This window comes from Antennarius striatus, chromosome 11, assembly GCF_040054535.1.
Source record: "Antennarius striatus isolate MH-2024 chromosome 11, ASM4005453v1, whole genome shotgun sequence".
NCBI classification, from domain to species: domain Eukaryota; kingdom Metazoa; phylum Chordata; class Actinopteri; order Lophiiformes; family Antennariidae; genus Antennarius; species Antennarius striatus.
Window position 1 is genome coordinate 21,163,721 of NC_090786.1, and position 18,780 is coordinate 21,182,500.

Below are 18,780 nucleotides of genomic sequence, written 5' to 3' on the forward strand. Positions count from 1 at the left end.
CCATTGTTATGCCGATGATACACAATTATATCTCTCGATGAAATCTGATGAAGTCAATCAGTTGTGCAAATTACAGGCGTGTATCAAAGAGATTAAAGATTGGATGACCAATAACTTTTTGAATCTCAATTCTGGTAAAACTCAGGTCATTGTGCTCGGCCCAAAATCCGTTAGGGATGTAGTGCCCAGTGATGTAAAAGCCTTGGATGGCATCACGTTTGAGGCCAAAACACTGCGAGGAACCTAGGTGTCATCTTTGATCAGGATCTGTCGTTTAACACACACATAAAACAGGTTTATAGAATGGTATCATCAACATTAACCCAGTAGAACACCTTTTGGGTGAATTATGTTGGAGACTGAGAGCCAGGTCTTCCCATCTAACATCAGTGTGTGACCTCACCAATACGCTTCCGGAAGAATGGTCAAAAATTCACATCACCATGATCCTTGTGGACAACCTTCCCAAATAAGTAGGAGCTGTTATACCTTCAAAGGGTGGACCAACGTCGTATTGAACCCTCTGTATTAGGAATGGGATGTCAGTTACATTCATATGCAAGTCTAGACAGGCGAACAAATAATTTTGGCAATAAATTACATTATTATGAGCCCTCTAACAGCAGAAGCTGCATATTCTTAGTGTTTCCAGTTTGATATACTATCTCGAGGTATTTTATCTTGTATGACAAGCATGATCTGGATAATTTATTAGGTGATGTGTGTATCTGGACCCTCACCACAGCTACACCACTCCACCTCTTTACTGATGTGCATGTGCTTCCAGGGGCAGTTCCAGTCCCAGAGAGCCTGCTATTCTCTGTGCCTCCACTGACTCCACTAAAATCTGTCACTTTTGAGAGCCTGATTGAAAGTGTCAGTCCAGCTGAGGTGGAGAAGCTGAAGAAAGACTGCAGCAGCAGCATTCAATGTATCCATGACACACTGATATCAGAAAGATTGGACCTGGGCCTTCAGTCTCTGGATGCCAAAACCCACTATCAAAATATTGCTCTAATCCATGGTAAGGTTGCTGTTTTGAAGCAATTTCATTATTTAATCATCGACTTGATCTAATTTGTTCAAAACTGTCATTTGCCAGGTAACAGGCCTCCCATTGTGACAGAACCAACAGTGATATTTGGTAAGGTCAGCTCTACAATCAACATCCAGATTGTTGCTGAGGACCCAAATGGAGATCCCATAAGTTACTCTCTGCTCTACCCCAGGCCTCCAGGAGCTTCCATTAGCAGTGAGAAGCTCACACACTCATTGCCTCCTCAAATCTTCCTCAGAAAGAGAACCCCAAATTCCTTCAATGGTGATGATGATGCTAGTGTCACTTGTAGTAATGGGGAGCAGTTTAATCATTCTGCAGATGGGATATTTCTGAGTCAGTTGATCAGACAAACAGATGTCTAATTTTTTGCCAAATTTTGACAAAAATGCACGGCACAGCTTTCAGAAGCAACACAACTTGACACACATCAAGTGAAATACACTAAATAAATAAAGGCAAAGCTGTGGGGCTAAATTCTCTCATTCCTTATCAAGTCTGATAGATACTATCAGGAATAAATTCCAACACTCCTGTATTTTGGAGTGATTTTTTTGTGTTTCTCTTTTTCTATATTACATATTTATGTTCCGTGAGTTCCGTGAGTCTCGGACTCTCGTGAGACACAAAAGTTCTTGAAACAGTCGATCAGAGTGTTTTAAAGGTAATAAAGATAGAAGGTGGTTTAATACCAGTATGGGGAATTACCGTAAATAATCGTGGAATTTGTTAACGGCAAGGAATGAAGGCGCACTGTAATCTGTAAATAACATGTTTGTTTGGGGTTTTTTTTTTTTTACATTTTTTCTTCATTTCTTCCCTTCTACTGAACGAGTTGGTAGATTGAACACTCCAACACTCCTGTTCTATGATCCTTCTGCTTTCTGCTCCAGATGATGGACTCCTGACATGGACAATCGTCAGCAAACATCCCACTCAGTTTACCATCATTGTCAGCGATGAGGTCACCAGCTCCCATTTCACCCCAATCCTGCGTGTCTGCAATTGCCTTAATGGAGGAACTTGCCAGTATGACAGCATTGCTGAGAGTTTCCATCAGGGGAAGTTCCAGGTGCAGTTTAAAACATCCACTGAAACAGTCTTTTTATGCTATTCATCACCTGATGTACAGAGCTTTAAGAAGACACTTTGTACAGTAGGGACACGCCTGATCGTCATCTGCTTCTTCTCCTTTTCCTTTTGGTTCGTGCCACAGTGTATCTAACACCAGCTGCCCTCATGTCTTCCCTCACTACATCCATCCACCTTCTTTGGTCTTCCTCTTGCCCTCTTGCCTGGTAGCTACATCCTCAATATCCTTTTACCATTATCCTCATGATCTCTCCTGGACATGTCCAAACCATTGATGTCTCTTTAACTTTGTCTCCAAAACCTCTCCCCTGGTTCCTCTGATAAACCCATTTCTGATCCCATCCGAACTGGTCAGTCCTAGGAAGAACCTCAGCATCTTAACGACAGCATCATTCTGCTCATATTCACTGGTGCAGAGCGATCAGCCTTATTATCTGGCCTGACTCACTGAGTTCCTGTGCTGTGTCATGGTCTGGAATACATTTTTCTGTCTATGCTTCTTCTCCAGGCCAATGAGAAAGGAGAACTCAACACTGTGATGCTTTGGAACCTGTAATGGATCTGTACCTTGGTACGGATCCATTTTTTTGACTTGGGGTTTCCAATAGATTTCTGAGTTCCTGTTGAAGCATTCATTTCCAACTCCACAATCTGAAGCTCATATTTGTTTGGCCAAGTTTTTTATGCTGGTTGCTCTTCCTGCAACTAACCCCTGCATTTATCTGGGCTTGGGACCAGCCTACAGTTGACATGGCTTCTGCCCCATAGCGCAACATACATGCAAGGCATGCACTCTACCACTGACCTGCATCCCTGCCAAACACTGACATTTTTATTAATTACAGTACATTCTATGTATTAAATGATATGTAGACTCAGTAAATAATACATTTAGAAGTTTGCATCCAACAAGTGTGTAACATTGTCAAGTGCACACACACACACACACACACACACACACACACACACACTCACTCACTCACTCACTCACACACAGGGCCTTTAAACATGAAATTCAAGGAGAAATGGTGGGGTGTAGCAGCAGGTCCTGGGGTTCAGTGTCCCAGGAAATTGAACAGCTCTCAGTTCACACTCCATTCTTTGGTCCCCAGGCCCATGGCCAGAGACACTACTCTCCTCTGCATTTAGAGGAAAATTTCCCCTGAAATCTCACATACAAGACCCCCCTGCATTTTACCTCACAATGGCTCCCCCCAAGGTTGATCGGACATTTCTGGTTTGCCGTTGGAGTCAACATATCTGACCTTGTCGAAAACACGCATCCCTTGCTTTGCAGACTCAACCAGGTGCTAATGCAGAGCTCCTTGCTTTGATAACCCATCCTATGTGTTCTACTGCTAGGCTGACCCAGTCTTGGTCCATTTATGAATACAGCGGTACCTCTACTTACGAAATTAACGGGTTTCCTAAGAAATTATGTAAGTGGAAAATTACGTAATATTACTTATATCTCTGATTTTCCATTGAAATGCCCTAATCCGTTCCAAGCCCCAAAAAATTCAGACATAAATGTTTTATAAAGCATAAAAATGCATTAAAACATGTAACAAATACATGTTACAATTAGATTATTACAAAAAAACAAAGAATAGAGTAAAGAATAATGATGATGGTCATTTACCTTTTAACTGCTGTCCTCATTGTTTTCTGCCCTCTTTGGTTCATGCCCTCTTGCCCCACCATGAACAACAGAGTTAATTCCAGTCCTCCTTCTGAACTTCTCCAACCACCCACGCGACGCCTTAAACTCCTTAGACTTCCTTTTGTTTTAATAACGTGGTGATTGTAGATGCATTACGGCCATATTCTTTGGTGAGATCAACCAAACGCATCCCTTTTTCAGGCTTTTCTATCATCTCTTGATTTGTTTGTACGGAAAAAAAACCTCTTTTCTTTATCTTTTCTTTTCCTCTTTTCTCCGTAACTTTCTTGGGGTCCATAGTGAATACTCTAAAAGTTAATATATTTACGTAAAACTATCAGAACACCTCATGGGTCGAGGGCAGAATGACGAGGACGCTGCATAGACACCTATCTAGCTCCACACAGAGGTCCCTCTTAGCCAATGGGATGCCAGGATGCTAGGTAATAGCCAATGGCAGAGCAGCTATGAGAATGTTGCGTTCAGGAACCTGTGGGAGCTGTGAGTATCAGCCCATACTGTATTTTTACCTTACGTAAGTCAAAATTTCTTTTGTAACTAGAGGCAATATTTTCCAGCTGCGAAATTTCGTAAGTAGAACATTTCGTAAGTAGAGGTACCACTGTAATATAATAGTAACATTTATTTTGTGTATCCCAATACTGACAACTGTACTACATTCTTTCCTTCCAGATAGTTGGATGTCTGTGTCCAAAAGGATTCAGTGGAAAGTTCTGTGGAAACATTGCAGATGTGTGTCGAGGCAAACCTTGTTTCCAAGGGGTACAATGTCAATCAGAGTCAGAGCCCAATCAGTTCACCTGTGGAGAGTGTCCAAAAAATACAGTCTCTGGACAAAAACAGGGATACAAGTGTTTTAAGCGTGGTATGTTGCACATTCAGGATTTTTGGATGTAGAATTTTCACAGCATTGATCTGACAAATATTAACACCATATAATTTTCCTCTTTAATATGTCTCTTCATATCTCCTCAGAAATGTGCAATCCTCCTTTCCCCTTCCCTTGCCACAAATATGCCAGTTGCAACAGCACAACAGCAAACTACACCTGCACCTGTAAGCCTGGCTTTACAGGAGATGGACATAACTGCACAGGTACTGATCAACCAACAAGTACATATGATTATTAATACTCGTGTGGTGTCCTGTCTTCATGGTTGTTTTTGTCTTTATTGTAGATATAAATGAGTGTACAGAGCTTGCAACTTGTCCAAATGCTAAGTTTGAGTGTAAGAACACTCTTGGCTCTGTCGATTGCTTCTGTAGATACCAGAACAGCAAAGATATTGATGGATGTGGTATGTGAACAATTTTATTCATTTTTGAGAAATTCTTTGTTAGCTTTGTCATGTCTTTTATCTTTGTTGTTGGACACAAAGTGTGTCTAATTGTCATGTCCAGTTGTAGGTTTGGGCCTCAAAGCCTTCTTTTCTTCTGTGATCTGTACCCACACAGTCCAAATGTGCACATATACACACACATGTATACAGTACAAGATATACAATCTCTCATCTGGAATCTGAAACCTTTTGTTTTGCATCTGTCTTTCTTGAGTTGGAGTAAAAAGACTTCATCTATGTACACAAAAGACTGATGACACTCATTTTCTTCACAAAATGGGTCATGTCCAAATGACTAACATAATCAATACATCTCTACAACTTCAAACAAAAACATCAAGTTTTAAGAATTTTCTTTTAACGGCTGAATTATTGTAAATACACTGGTACCACTACTTACAAAATTAATTGGTTCTGGAAGAAATTTCATAAGTAGAGACGCGTTTTCCATGCAAATGCCCTAATCTGTTCCAAGCCCCCCAAAATTCCGACATAAATATTGTTATAAAGCATAAAAATGCATCAAAACATGTAACAAATACATGTTACGATTAGATTATTACACAATAAATGAGAGTTGTGCATAACATAAAAAACAAAGACTAGAGTAAAGAATAAAAATGATGGTCAATTACCTTTTAACTGCTGTCCTCATTGTTTTTTGCCCTCTTTGGTTCATACCCCTCTTGCCCCTCCATGAACAACAGAGTGAATTCCAGTCCTCCCTCTGAACTTCTCCAACCACCCCTACAGCCCTGACCTATTTTGGCCGTTTTTTGGTACTTTTGATATTTGTCTCTATTACCACATTAAATGATTTAACATACCCATGCTTGGTATGTTTATCTTCAGCACAACTTCAGCTATATGAAGAGATAGGTATTATTTCCATATAACTTACTATATTGACATATTGGGGCAAAATACACACACACAGTCAAATTCGGAAATGGAAAAATGTTATGTTATTGCACATAAAAACCACAAACATGCTGCTCAAATTCATTTTGAACTCTAAAAAGGTTGTCATAGGCTTCTAACATAATTTTATAGTTTGTGTCATTTGTGCCACTCTTCAAAGGAGTTTTTTGGGCCCAAATAGACACACAGTCAAATTCGAAAGTGGAACAAATTGTATTTTATTGTACATAAAAACCCAAAAAATGCTCATTGAATTTGATTTTGAACTCAAAAAAGGTTTCCATAGGCTTCTAACATAACTATATGTAGTTTGTGTCACTGGTGCCACTCTACAAAGGAGTTTTTCAAAGTAAGACTATGCGCACGCAACATGCGTAAATCGAACGCATAATTGTTTGCCTCATTCATACGTTTGCGTCACATGACAAGATGCACCAATCACGGTACGTGTTTGCATCACATGACAAGCATGTACAAATCGCGAAACATGTTTACATCACGTGAATACATGCATTACCACTTGTATGATGGCGAGTACATGGACAGAAACACGGCGTCGGCCGTCTGCCGATAAGGAGCGCTTTGAAGCGCTTTTCTTTGATCAAATGTAAACGATCATATCTCCAGTTTTCCGGGGTCAATCGGCTCCAGATAAAAACCGGACGACAGTTTCACATCTATTGTGTCACGGAAACATGACCACAGCAACCCACATGACAGAGTTCATTAGTTAAGAATGATTTAAAAACATCATGCGCCCTGATCACGCCGGCGTGATCATCTGGCTTTAAGGGTTAAACTCCTTAAACGTCCTTGTGTTTTAATAACGTGGTGATTGTAGATGCATTACGGACATATTCTTTGGAGAGATCAACCAAACGCATCCCTTTTTCATGCTTTTCTATCATCTCTTGCTTTGTTTTACGGACAAAAAAAACTCTTTTCTTCGTCTTTTCTTTTCCTCTTTTCTCCGTTACTTTCTTGGGGTCCATAGTGAATACTCTAAAAGTTAATATATTTACGTAAAACTATCAGAACACCTCGTGGGTCGAGGGCCGAATTACGAGGACACTGCATAGACACCGATCTAGCTCCACACAGAGGTCCCTCTTAGCCAATAGGATGCCAGGATGCTAGGTAATAGCCAATGGCAGAGCAGCTCTTAGAAAGTTGCGTTCAGGAACCTGTGGGAGCTGTGAGTATCAGCCCATACTGTATTTTTACCTTTCGTAACTCGAAATTTCTTTAACTACAGGCAATATTTTCCTGTTGAGGCGTTTCGCAAGTAGAAAATTTTGTAAGTAGAGACATTCGTAGGTAGAGGTACCACTGTGTAAAAGTAATTCATAAACATCTACACCCATCTGTCCATTCATCTACTCAGATGAGATGATCAAAATCAACATAATTCAAATGTTTTGTCCAGTTTTCTCTTAAAAAATACTCAACTGTTTGTAAATCAGTAGTCAGTAGGAAGTTGCAATCATCTCATGTAGGGCCAGTTATCTGCCTTGTGGGTCACATGTCTGCTGGAGACTATCGCAGTGGGGGGGTACACCCATGATGAGACGTCAGCTCACCACATGGCCACATGAACGATAAAAACCACACCCTCTCACACTCACACCTATGGAGAGTTTAGTAGGACCTTTTCTCCTAAGCTGAATGACTCTGGAGGTGGGGGGGGGATGGGAGGACCCAGGGGAAACCCACACAAACATGGGAGAACATATACCAACTCCACACAGAAGAAAAAATGAAGGCTGTGAGGGGAACAGTGTTACCTTCTGTGCCACCATGTTGCCCACATCTCAAACCTTCACAATACCATATATTATTTACCTGCCAGCAGGTAACTACTGTCATAAAATCAAAGGTGTGTCATGTACTGTAAGTGCACCGCCAGACTCATGACAGAAAAACGTAGTATGTGTAAACATGAAGCATCTTATTTGAATAATGTAATGTACTGCATACCCTTGTGTCGACTGAGCTCTGAGTGATGTGTTTCTCCTCAGGTGACTCAGAAAATCCTCCAGGTAAGACATCATATTGTGGTTATTTCTCTGACTTTTTTATGGTATGAATTTGATGTAAACGTATTTTTACTTTAGTGTTACTGTGATTAATATATCCCATCATCAACACCTGTTGCTACTCTTGCACATTTGCAGGGCGTAATGTGTTCAATGTCTCAGTGGTTTGGAAGAACAGAAGATCTGATGGACTCCAGCAGGTAGGCTGGTGATGACTGGTATTTCAATAAGAACTGACAGTCAGACTACAGTTTTAGATATGTCTACGCTGCAATTTAATCACTTCTTTCACTTTAATACTCAGTTGGTGAAGATCTTGTCAGCAGGTTTCCAGAATAAATTCTATAATGCCAGTATGAAAGCTTGGGGTGAGGGCTCCAGTGCAGCTGTAGCAGAATATCACATCAATGTTTCCAGTGACACCCCCCACTGGTACATCAGAGACTACCTGACACGAGTCAGCAGCCATCATAACATCACTGCCATAGATGTTCACGGTAACCTCTCAGTCATGTCAAAATGTCTTGTTTTACAGTTTGACAGTGACAGTACATCACAGATTGTTGGGTTGGTTTGGACTAATGGTTAGTAAGCTGCTCTTTTCTACCTCCTATTGGACTGTTGACATCTACAGATCTGGATGAATGTAACACAGACAAAGACATCTGCATCCATCCGGCCCGCTGCGCCAACACCTACGGAGGCTATAGGTGTGTTTGTAATGGCACAGTTGATGTGGACGAAACCCAATCCTGTCTATTAGGTATGTATCACAAAAATAGAATGTTGTGGAACATTTGTCCAGAAAACACTCATTATCTCCTTTCACAAGCAAGTTGAGTCAACAGAAGATCGTAGCTGATAGGGCTAGTTGTTCATGGAAAGATTACTGGAAGGGCAAAATGTGGTGAGGAAAGATGCACAAGCAACAGGGGTTTTGAACTATTTGAATTAAATTGTGGGGGGAAATAAATGTTTCTTGGGATTCTATTTGTTTTTGTGGGGGGGGGCAGTGTACACTTGGACTAGTTATCCTATTCAGGATCAGCGTATAGAGTAAAACAATGTGCTCCCCATGGCTATGTGGGAACTCACGCTGAGAGGAGGAGCAAACACCCAGAATTCAGAATTAACTTCACCACAACCTGCCTCCTGTCATACCAGATCATTCTGATGTTGATGAGAGAAACTTCATGATGTGACTTAACTGGACCTTTTGCAGTGAGAGAGCAGATGAAGGACGTGGAGATAGACCTGGTTCTGGGTCTGGTTCTGGGCATTGGGATTCCTCTGCTTTTGCTGCTTCTTCTGGCTTCATTGGTCTTCCTTTGCTGCTGCAAGAAGAGAGTTCCTGCACAGTGCGTATTACCGTGACTTTCAACACAATGTTCACTTCATGCAGGAAAGAAATGACTGATTTGTTTCAAACAAGGTTCTACCGTTTATGCTTGAGCTAAGACTCTGATTATGAAACCCGTGTACCGTATCCTGTTGAGGAGACATATGATTTGGATTAAGTCAACATTTTGGAATATTAGTTTTAATTTTGAATAATTATTGCATGACTTTTGTTTTAGAATCATGTTTATGTCTAATCTTAGATTGATAAAACTAAACTTTTGATGGTAATCAAAACATTCATATACATTTGTCAAACCAGTAAACCGGATAGTAATACCTGTATATCCACAACACAAGACTACAACACAATCTGGACCAGAACCAAAGAGAGTCAGGCTTAAAACGCCTCAGGCTAATCGGCATGATCAAGTCCAGGTGTTGAGATGAGGGACAGGTGTGGAGATGAGGCTCCGCCCACGTGTTTGGCCCCTCCCCCTGTCACACCCCAGCACAGCAGAGCAGCAGCACCCAGTGGTTCTGGGTCGACTTACCCTAAACATGGAAAACCAAGGATTTGGGTTTCACAAACGCTTCTCAGGGTTAGTTTAGTTAAACCAGAGTAAGTTGACCCACAGTTTAACAGGCTCAACTGTAAAAGAAACATCATCAGTGGAGCCCCGATTCCATGATTCACCATGACGACGGACGAGACGCGCTCCGCAGCGCTTTAGGGCAGTCGCAGTACAGATTTTACTTCATGCAGATGAAGACTTGGAGGACATTTATGTCTTTCCATGGACGATTCCACCTCTCCTGCATAACAATGGGCCTCTTTTGTTATTTTTTAGCCTTTCTCATCTGTTGCCAGACGACATCCAGGAACAACACAACACGCCATCATTCAACTACTCGGACCCTGCTCTGCACTACATGGTCCACAGCAGCCCGCGGATCCTGGACAACATCACACCAAGGCAACGCGTCCGATGAGCACCAAAACCACATCAGATCACACATGGATGCAAAGGATTCACAGAGACATTGTTCTCAAGAATAAAACATAGTTTTGGAGCTGTTTTATATATTATTCTTATTTAAATTCCAAAAAAGTGATCTTTACAGTAGATAATTCAAGCTGGCTGGACCTCTTCTACCCTTGTTGACTTACCTTGACTGGACTACAGTTTACAGCTCTGAGTCGGACTCAGCAGAACGTTCCAGTCTGAGATACCAGATGATACCAGGCCTTGTGTTCTCCTCACATCCTCCTGACTCCACTGTGACAGACTCGTATATACAAAAAGACTGCAATTAAATAATCATACATCAACATTTTATCCACTTCTTTAATGTCACATTTTTATCCTACTGTGATCACGTATAAAAACATGTTTTCTGTCATGTTAGCATTTCATTTCCATGAAAAGTGGTGATGCTTGACATTTTATTGTATTACATCAGTTTCAACTGCTTTCCCATTATAGATGGTTCGCTAGATAGATGGGTGTATGGATAGACAGGACAGACAGACAGACAGAAAGAGTGACTGACAGACTGATAGACTCCTTGGAATTTTGTGTGTGTGTGTGTGTGTGTGTGTGTGTGTGTGTGTGTGTGTGTGTGTGTGTGTGTGTGTGTGTGTGTGTGTGTGTGTGTGTGTGTGTGTGTGTGTGTGTGTGTCAGTCAGTGTCAGCGGGACATCTCTGGAGTTCCACCAGCAGTTTTTCCTTTATGTACCTGTAACTTCCAGACAGATGTATTGCAAGTGTTATTTTTTTAATTGAAATTGTTTTTGTGTGTGTAGGAACTTTATTAATCTGTAACTGGGATTAATACAGTTCCTACACACACATGAAGGGCCTGTAAACACACCAGTGAACAGACAGCCGGTGCAGTGGGGCCGCCCTGCAGCAGCGCCTTGGGATCAGCTGGTGGGGTTGGGTGTTCCGGCGCTCAGCAGGTGAACAGGCACCTCTCTGGCTACCAGCTGATGCTCCCCCAGTTCCTGAGTTACCCCTGCAGACGGGGGTGGGGGGGTGGGGGGTTGTCTTTCATTCTGGGAGACAGCGTCTAAGACTGGATGATACTGGCCTACCAGGGGTGTCAGCTGCTCGTGAACACAGCCATGAGGGGTAACCAGATAAGATAGAAAGATGAGGGAGAAGGCCAGTGTAATACCATAGATCAAAGCTAATAATTTGAACAATGACAGTAAGTTAGATCACTAACTTTGATCTTTGACCTATGCAAGTAGATCAGGGTAAAATTTTGAATTCAGGGGTGCCACAGGATGTTGCAGTCTGTGACTGGTTCTAGTTTTGATTGTATACGAAGTTACTAGTTATTTTGAGCTTGAACTTGATAGCCAAAGCTATCACGTAATTGCCAACCATTTATGAGACATTTAATTAACTTATATTTTTTTTAAATAAAAATTCGTAAAAAAGCATCCTGATTCACAACACATTTACGTAGATTTTCACGTGATGATACATGATCACATTACTGAGTGTATCTCGAAATAAAGATATTTTAAATTTAAATAAAGGTATGAAATAACGTTGTCCAAAATACACTGACTGAAATCATATGATTGTATTTAGTAGGTGATCAAATCAGTGTCAGTTCAGTCTGTCTGGGTTGCCTGTAGGGATTTTTAGGGTCCAGCAGGTGGCAGTAGTGACAGACTCCACACGGTTTACTGTGTCAGAGGAAACGCTCGTTGAGTCTGATGTTCCGAGGAAAGCGTCTCAGCTGTTAGCGCCCCCTGCTGGCGACAGCAAACACTTAAAAGACGCAGTAAACTCAATGTAATCCAGTGTTAGTACAGTAATAGATTACCTTCTGGGGGTTTCAACGAAGCAGGAAGTCGGTATTTGTTCGCACCTCGGATGGTTGTATTGCAGAATCACCGTCCTGTTGAAGAACACCAGTCGTGTGAAGGAACGTGTGAGGATAACAGGAGCGTTCATCGAGTCACGCAGCCTGAGAGTCCTCTGGTCGCTGGGCTGGTGGTAATGTGGGTCACGTGACTCAGGGGGGTGAATGCTCTTGGGCTGTTTTGTACTCTTCGGTCCTTTCAGCCAATAGCAGTGAGCTGTCGTGTCCAAACGGCTCCAGTCGTTCAGCGTTGATCCTCCACACAAGTCGGGAAATACCGCGATCTACGGAGTCCAGTGGGAGAAAGCGTCAGTAAGTCGGTGTTTGGACCGGAAGTGAATTATTAAATATATCATCGAACGTTGTGTTGTTATTGGGATGTTTTCTACAGCTTTGTGCGAACAAACGTTATTGTCCACAGCCAAACATTTGGTTATCTGTTCGCTAATAAGAGGTTCAGCTACATTACCAGGTTAACTAGTTAACTAGTTAACTAGTGTAATGGTTAATACGTTACTGTAATGGTTAATACGTTACTGTAATGGTTAATACGTTACTGTAATGGTTAACAGGTTACTGTAATGGTTAACACGTTACCTGTAATGGTTAACACGTTACTGTAATGGTTAACACGTGACTGTAATGGTTAACACGTGACTGTAATGGTTAACAGGTTACTGTAATGGTTAACACGTTACTGTAATGGTTAACACGTTACTGTAATGGTTAACACGTTACCTGTAATGGTTAACACGTTACCTGTAATGGTTAACACGTTACTGTAATGGTTAACACGTGACTGTAATGGTTAACAGGTTACTGTAATGGTTAACAGGTTACTGTAATGGTTAACACGTTACTGTAATGGTTAACACGTTACCTGTAATGGTTTACACGTTACCTGTAATGGTTAACACGTTACTGTAATGGTTAACAGGTTACTGTAATGGTTAACAGGTTACTGTAATGGTTAACACGTTACTGTAATGGTTAACACGTTACTGTAATGGTTAACACGTTACCTGTAATGGTTAACACGTTACCTGTAATGGTTAACACGTTACTGTAATGGTTAACACGTGACTGTAATGGTTAACAGGTTACTGTAATGGTTAACAGGTTACTGTAATGGTTAACACGTTACTGTAATGGTTAACACGTTACCTGTAATGGTTTACACGTTACCTGTAATGGTTAACACGTTACTGTAATGGTTAACAGGTTACTGTAATGGTTAACAGGTTACTGTAATGGTTAACACGTTACTGTAATGGTTAACACGTTACTGTAATGGTTAACACGTTACTGTAATGGTTAACACGTTACCTGTAATGGTTAACACGTTACCTGTAATGGTTAACACGTTACTGTAATGGTTAACACGTGACTGTAATGGTTAACAGGTTACTGTAATGGTTAACAGGTTACTGTAATGGTTAACACGTTACTGTAATGGTTTACACGTTACCAGTAATGGTTAACACGTTACCGGTAATGGTTAACACGTTACCTGTAATGGTTAACACGTTACCTGTAATGGTTAACACGTTACTGTAATGGTTAATACGGTACCTGTAATGGTTAACACGTTACCTGTAATGGTTAACACGTTACTGTAATGGTTAACACGTTACTGTAATGGTTAACACGTTACTGTAATGGTTAACACGTGACTGTAATGGTTAACACGTTACTGTAATGGTTAATACGGTACCTGTAATGGTTAACACGTTACCTGTAATGGTTAACACGTTACTGTAATGGTTAACACGTGACTGTAATGGTTAACACGTGACTGTAATGGTTAACACGTTACTGTAATGGTTAACACGTTACTGTAATGGTTAACACGTTACCTGTAATGGTTAACACGTTACTGTAATGGTTAACACGTTACCTGTAATGGTTAACACGTTACCTGTAATGGTTAACACGTTACTGTAATGGTTAACACGTTACTGTAATGGTTAACACGTTACCTGTAATGGTTAACACGTGACTGTAATGGTTAACACGTTACTGTAATGGTTAATACGGTACCTGTAATGGTTAACACGTTACCTGTAATGGTTAACACGTTACCTGTAATGGTTAACACGTGACTGTAATGGTTAACACCTGACTGTAATGGTTAACACCTGACTGTAATGGTTAACACGTTACCTGTAATGGTTAACACGTTACTGTAATGGTTAACACGTTACCTGTAATGGTTAACACGTTACCTGTAATGGTTAACACGTGACTGTAATGGTTAACACGTTACTGTAATGGTTAACACGTTACCTGTAATGGTTAACACGTTACTGTAATGGTTAACACGTTACCTGTAATGGTTAACACGTTACCTGTAATGGTTAACACGTTACCTGTAATGGTTAACACGTGACTGTAATGGTTAACACGTTACTGTAATGGTTAATACGGTACCTGTAATGGTTAACACGTTACCTGTAATGGTTAACACGTTACTGTAATGGTTAACACGTGACTAATGGTTAACACGTTACTGTAATGGTTAACACGTTACCTGTAATGGTTAACACGTTACTGTCATGGTTAACACGTTACCTGTAATGGTTAACACGTTACCTGTAATGGTTAACACGTGACTGTAATGGTTAACACGTTACTGTAATGGTTAACACGTTACTGTAATGGTTAATACGTTACTGTAATGGTTAACACGTTACTGTAATGGTTAATACGGTACCTGTAATGGTTAACACGTTACCTGTAATGGTTAACACGTTACCTGTAATGGTTAATACGTTACTGTAATGGTTAACACGTTACTGTAATGGTTAACACGTTACTGTAATGGTTAACACGTTACCTGTAATGGTTAACACGTGACTGTAATGGTTAACACGTTACTGTAATGGTTAACACGTGACTGTAATGGTTAACACGTTACTGTAATGGTTAAAACGTTACTGTAATGGTTAACACGTTACTGTAATGGTTAACACGTTACTGTAATGGTTAACACGTGACTAATGGTTAACAAGTGACTAATGGTTAACACGTTACTGTAATGGTTAACACGTGACTGTAATGGTTAACACGTTACTGTAATGGTTAATACGTTACTGTAATGGTTAATACGTTACTGTAATGGTTAACGCGTGACTGTAATGGTTAACGCGTGACTGTAATGGTTAACGCGTGACTGTAATGGTTAACGCGTTACTGTAATGGTTAATACGTGACTGTAATGGTTAATACGTGACTGTAATGGTTAATACGTTACTGTAATGGTTAATACGTTACTGTAATGGTTAACACGTTACTGTAATGGTTAACACGTGACTGTAATGGTTAACACGTGACTGTAATGGTTAACACGTGACTGTAATGGTTAACACGTTACCTGTAATGGTTAACAGGTTACTGTAATGGTTAACACGTTACTGTAATGGTTAACACGTTACTGTAATGGTTAACACATTACTGTAATGGTTAACACGTTACTGTAATGGTTAACACGTTACTGTAATGGTTAATACGTTACTGTAATGGTTAACACGTTACTGTAATGGTTAATACGTTACTGTAATGGTTAACGCGTGACTGTAATGGTTAACACGTGACTGTAATTTATTTATTTATTTATTCAGTTCATTTTTCTTCTTTCCAGACATGTTATTACTACATATTTCACTTTCATCAGTGTTGAAACATCATCAACAACATCCGAAAAGAAAAAAAAAGGGTTGACGGGTAGAAGACATTGGCTTGTAAGATTCCCGTCCCCTAGATCATCAACAAAACATCTCTCTCATTAGAATATGTAATCAACAAACTCAGACATTAAAAGTCTTCAACCAGCTCATACATTGAATTCTGACAGATGTTTATACCCCTATCCACTTCCAGATATTAGCCTTTACCCTAGAGTATAACCATGTTTACATTCTTCCTGGAACACAAGGTTTGTTAACATCATGGATAGTCAAAACTAGAAGTTGATCTCACCAGTGTTCTCCACAAGAATATAATGATCATATTAACCTCTTTCAGCAGACAGTGTTTATACAGGAATTAACCAGTTTGTTACACGTTAACAGTTTCACATGGTATTATATTGTCAGAAGATATCAACATGTTCTTTAAAGTCTCAAGTTAATGTTATCCCATGTTATCACAAATACATGTTGTTGTTTTGTTTGTTTTGGTTTTGTTTGTTTTTTTGTTCATTAGTCCATGCGTCTGACATCAATGGTGTAGATTTTTCGACTGTTCTATGAAATACTTGACGTGTCCAAAATCGTAGAGCTCCACTATTGAAGTGACTGTCGCACTGATCTTTGATGTAGTAACAATTCTTGTCCGTCTTTATTGCTCATATTTCACCAACTCCTCTGCTCTCCTGATCACCATTGTTTTCATCTGGTCTGGAGAAAGCCCCTTTGTTCTGATGAAGATCCTGCAGTTGTTCGTCCAGGTGTTGGTCCAGGTGTCGGTCCAGGTGTTGGTCCAGGTGTTGGTCCAGGTGATGGTCCAGGTGTTGGTCCAGGTGTTGGTCCAGGTGTTGGTCTAGGTGTTGTCGATCAGTCCATTCTTCTTCAGTTGTCGAGCTTTTTTGGCGATATCAGCATTCTTTTTAGTGAGATTCTCATTGATGGAGACATTTTTTCCTTTCAGTTTGAAGCCTTGTTTCAGAAGAGCTATCTTGTGTTTACGATTGTTGAATTTTATCAGCACTGCAGGTGGTCTCCTACCTCCAGATGGTAATGGGTAACAAGTCTCAATCTGGTCTGATCTATAGTCCAGATCCCTCACTTGAGAACTCACTTGTTGCTCCAGAGATTCAATGTCAGTGCTAGCCATAGCATTTCTGTAATTTCTCGGCTTGATTTTGATTCCAGTGATGATCACATCATTTATACGAATGCTTTGTTCCAAGTCATCCATTCTTTGTTGTCCCTGTTCCAAGACAACAATTCTTTGGTCTTTTTCATACATGTCTTTCTGCATTTTCTTCATTTTGTCCTTCATTTCTTCCAAGGCATCTAGCACTGGTTTGAGCTTTTCTTCCAACTTTTTATCAAAGTCACTCCCTAACTTATCAAAGTTGCTCTTTAACTCACTCTTTAATTCTTTCATAGAGACCCTCTGGTCTTTAGTATTCTCCGATTTTCCTTTTGGTTTCGTCATTTTGCAGAGAATAAGTGAGAGTCAGTCTGGGTATGAGTTAGGCAGATAGAGTTAATATGGTTAATACATGACTGTAATGGTTAATACGTTACTGTAATGGTTAAAACATGACTGTAATCTTGTTAATACATTACTGTAATGGTTAATACGTTACTGTAATGGTTAATACATGACTGTAATCTTGTTAATACATTACTGTAATGGTTAATACATGACTGTAATCTTGTTAATACATGACTGTAATGGTTAATACATGACTGTAGTCTTGTTAATACATTACTGTAATGGTTAATACATTACTGTAGTCTTGATAATACATGACTGTAATGGTTAATACATTACTGTAGTCTTGATAATACATGACTAATGGTTAATACAATACTGTAGTCTTGATAATACATGACTTTAATGGTTAATACAATACTGTAGTCTTGTTAATAAATTGCTGTAGTCTTGTTAATACATTGCTGTAGTCTTGATAATACATGACTGTAATGGTTAATACAATACTGTAGTCTTGATAATACATGACTTTAATGGTTAATACATTACTGTAGTCTTGTTAATACATTGCTGTAGTCTTGTTAATACATTGCTGTAGTCTTGTTAATACATTACTGTAATGGTTAATACATGACTGTAATGGTTAATACATGACTGTAATCTTGTTAATACATTACTGTAATGGTTAATACATGACTGTAGTCTTGTTAATACATTACTGTAATGGTTAATACATTACTGTAGTCTTGATAATACATGACTGTAATGGTTAATACATTACTGTAATAGTTAATACTTTACTGTAGTCTTGATAATACATGACTGTAATGGTTAATACATTACTGTAGTCTTGATAATACATGACTGTAATGGTTAATACATTACTGTAGTCTTGTTAATACATTGCTGTAGTCTTGTTAATACATTACTGTAATGGTTAATACATTACTGTAGTCTTGTGAATACATTATTGTAGTCTTGTGAATACATTACTGTAGTCTTGTGAATACATTACTGTAGTCTTGTCCACCTGGAGTCTCAACTCAGTGTTTTTCTCCACAGCATTAACGCAACATTTCAACTCGACGTCTCCCGTTGTACCGTCACTTCTTTACCCCAGAAATGTAGAACTTTAGGTGATGTATGGAAATCTGTCTGTAACACACAACACTGGTTTGACTCCTAACTTAACAATAAACCAACCAAACTCAGCGGTTTGCTCTAACAAATACATAGTGGGGACAGCTAAATGAACACTAATCATTT

The 18,780-nt window shown here is 39.8% G+C and overlaps 1 protein-coding gene across 2 annotated transcripts in view; it reads left to right on the plus strand.

Annotated features, from left to right (window-relative positions):
- Positions 1-12,536: 12,536 nt before the first annotated feature.
- Positions 12,537-18,780, plus strand: part of mcfd2 (multiple coagulation factor deficiency 2, ER cargo receptor complex subunit) — a 9,879-nt gene continuing 3,635 nt past the window's right edge. The window contains exon 1 of one of the 2 annotated variants that reach the window (XM_068327762.1): positions 12,537-12,663. The gene's annotated coding sequence lies outside the window, so the exon portion shown is untranslated. The remainder of the gene's footprint in view (positions 12,664-18,780) is intronic. The other variant, XM_068327763.1, reaches the window with a different exon arrangement.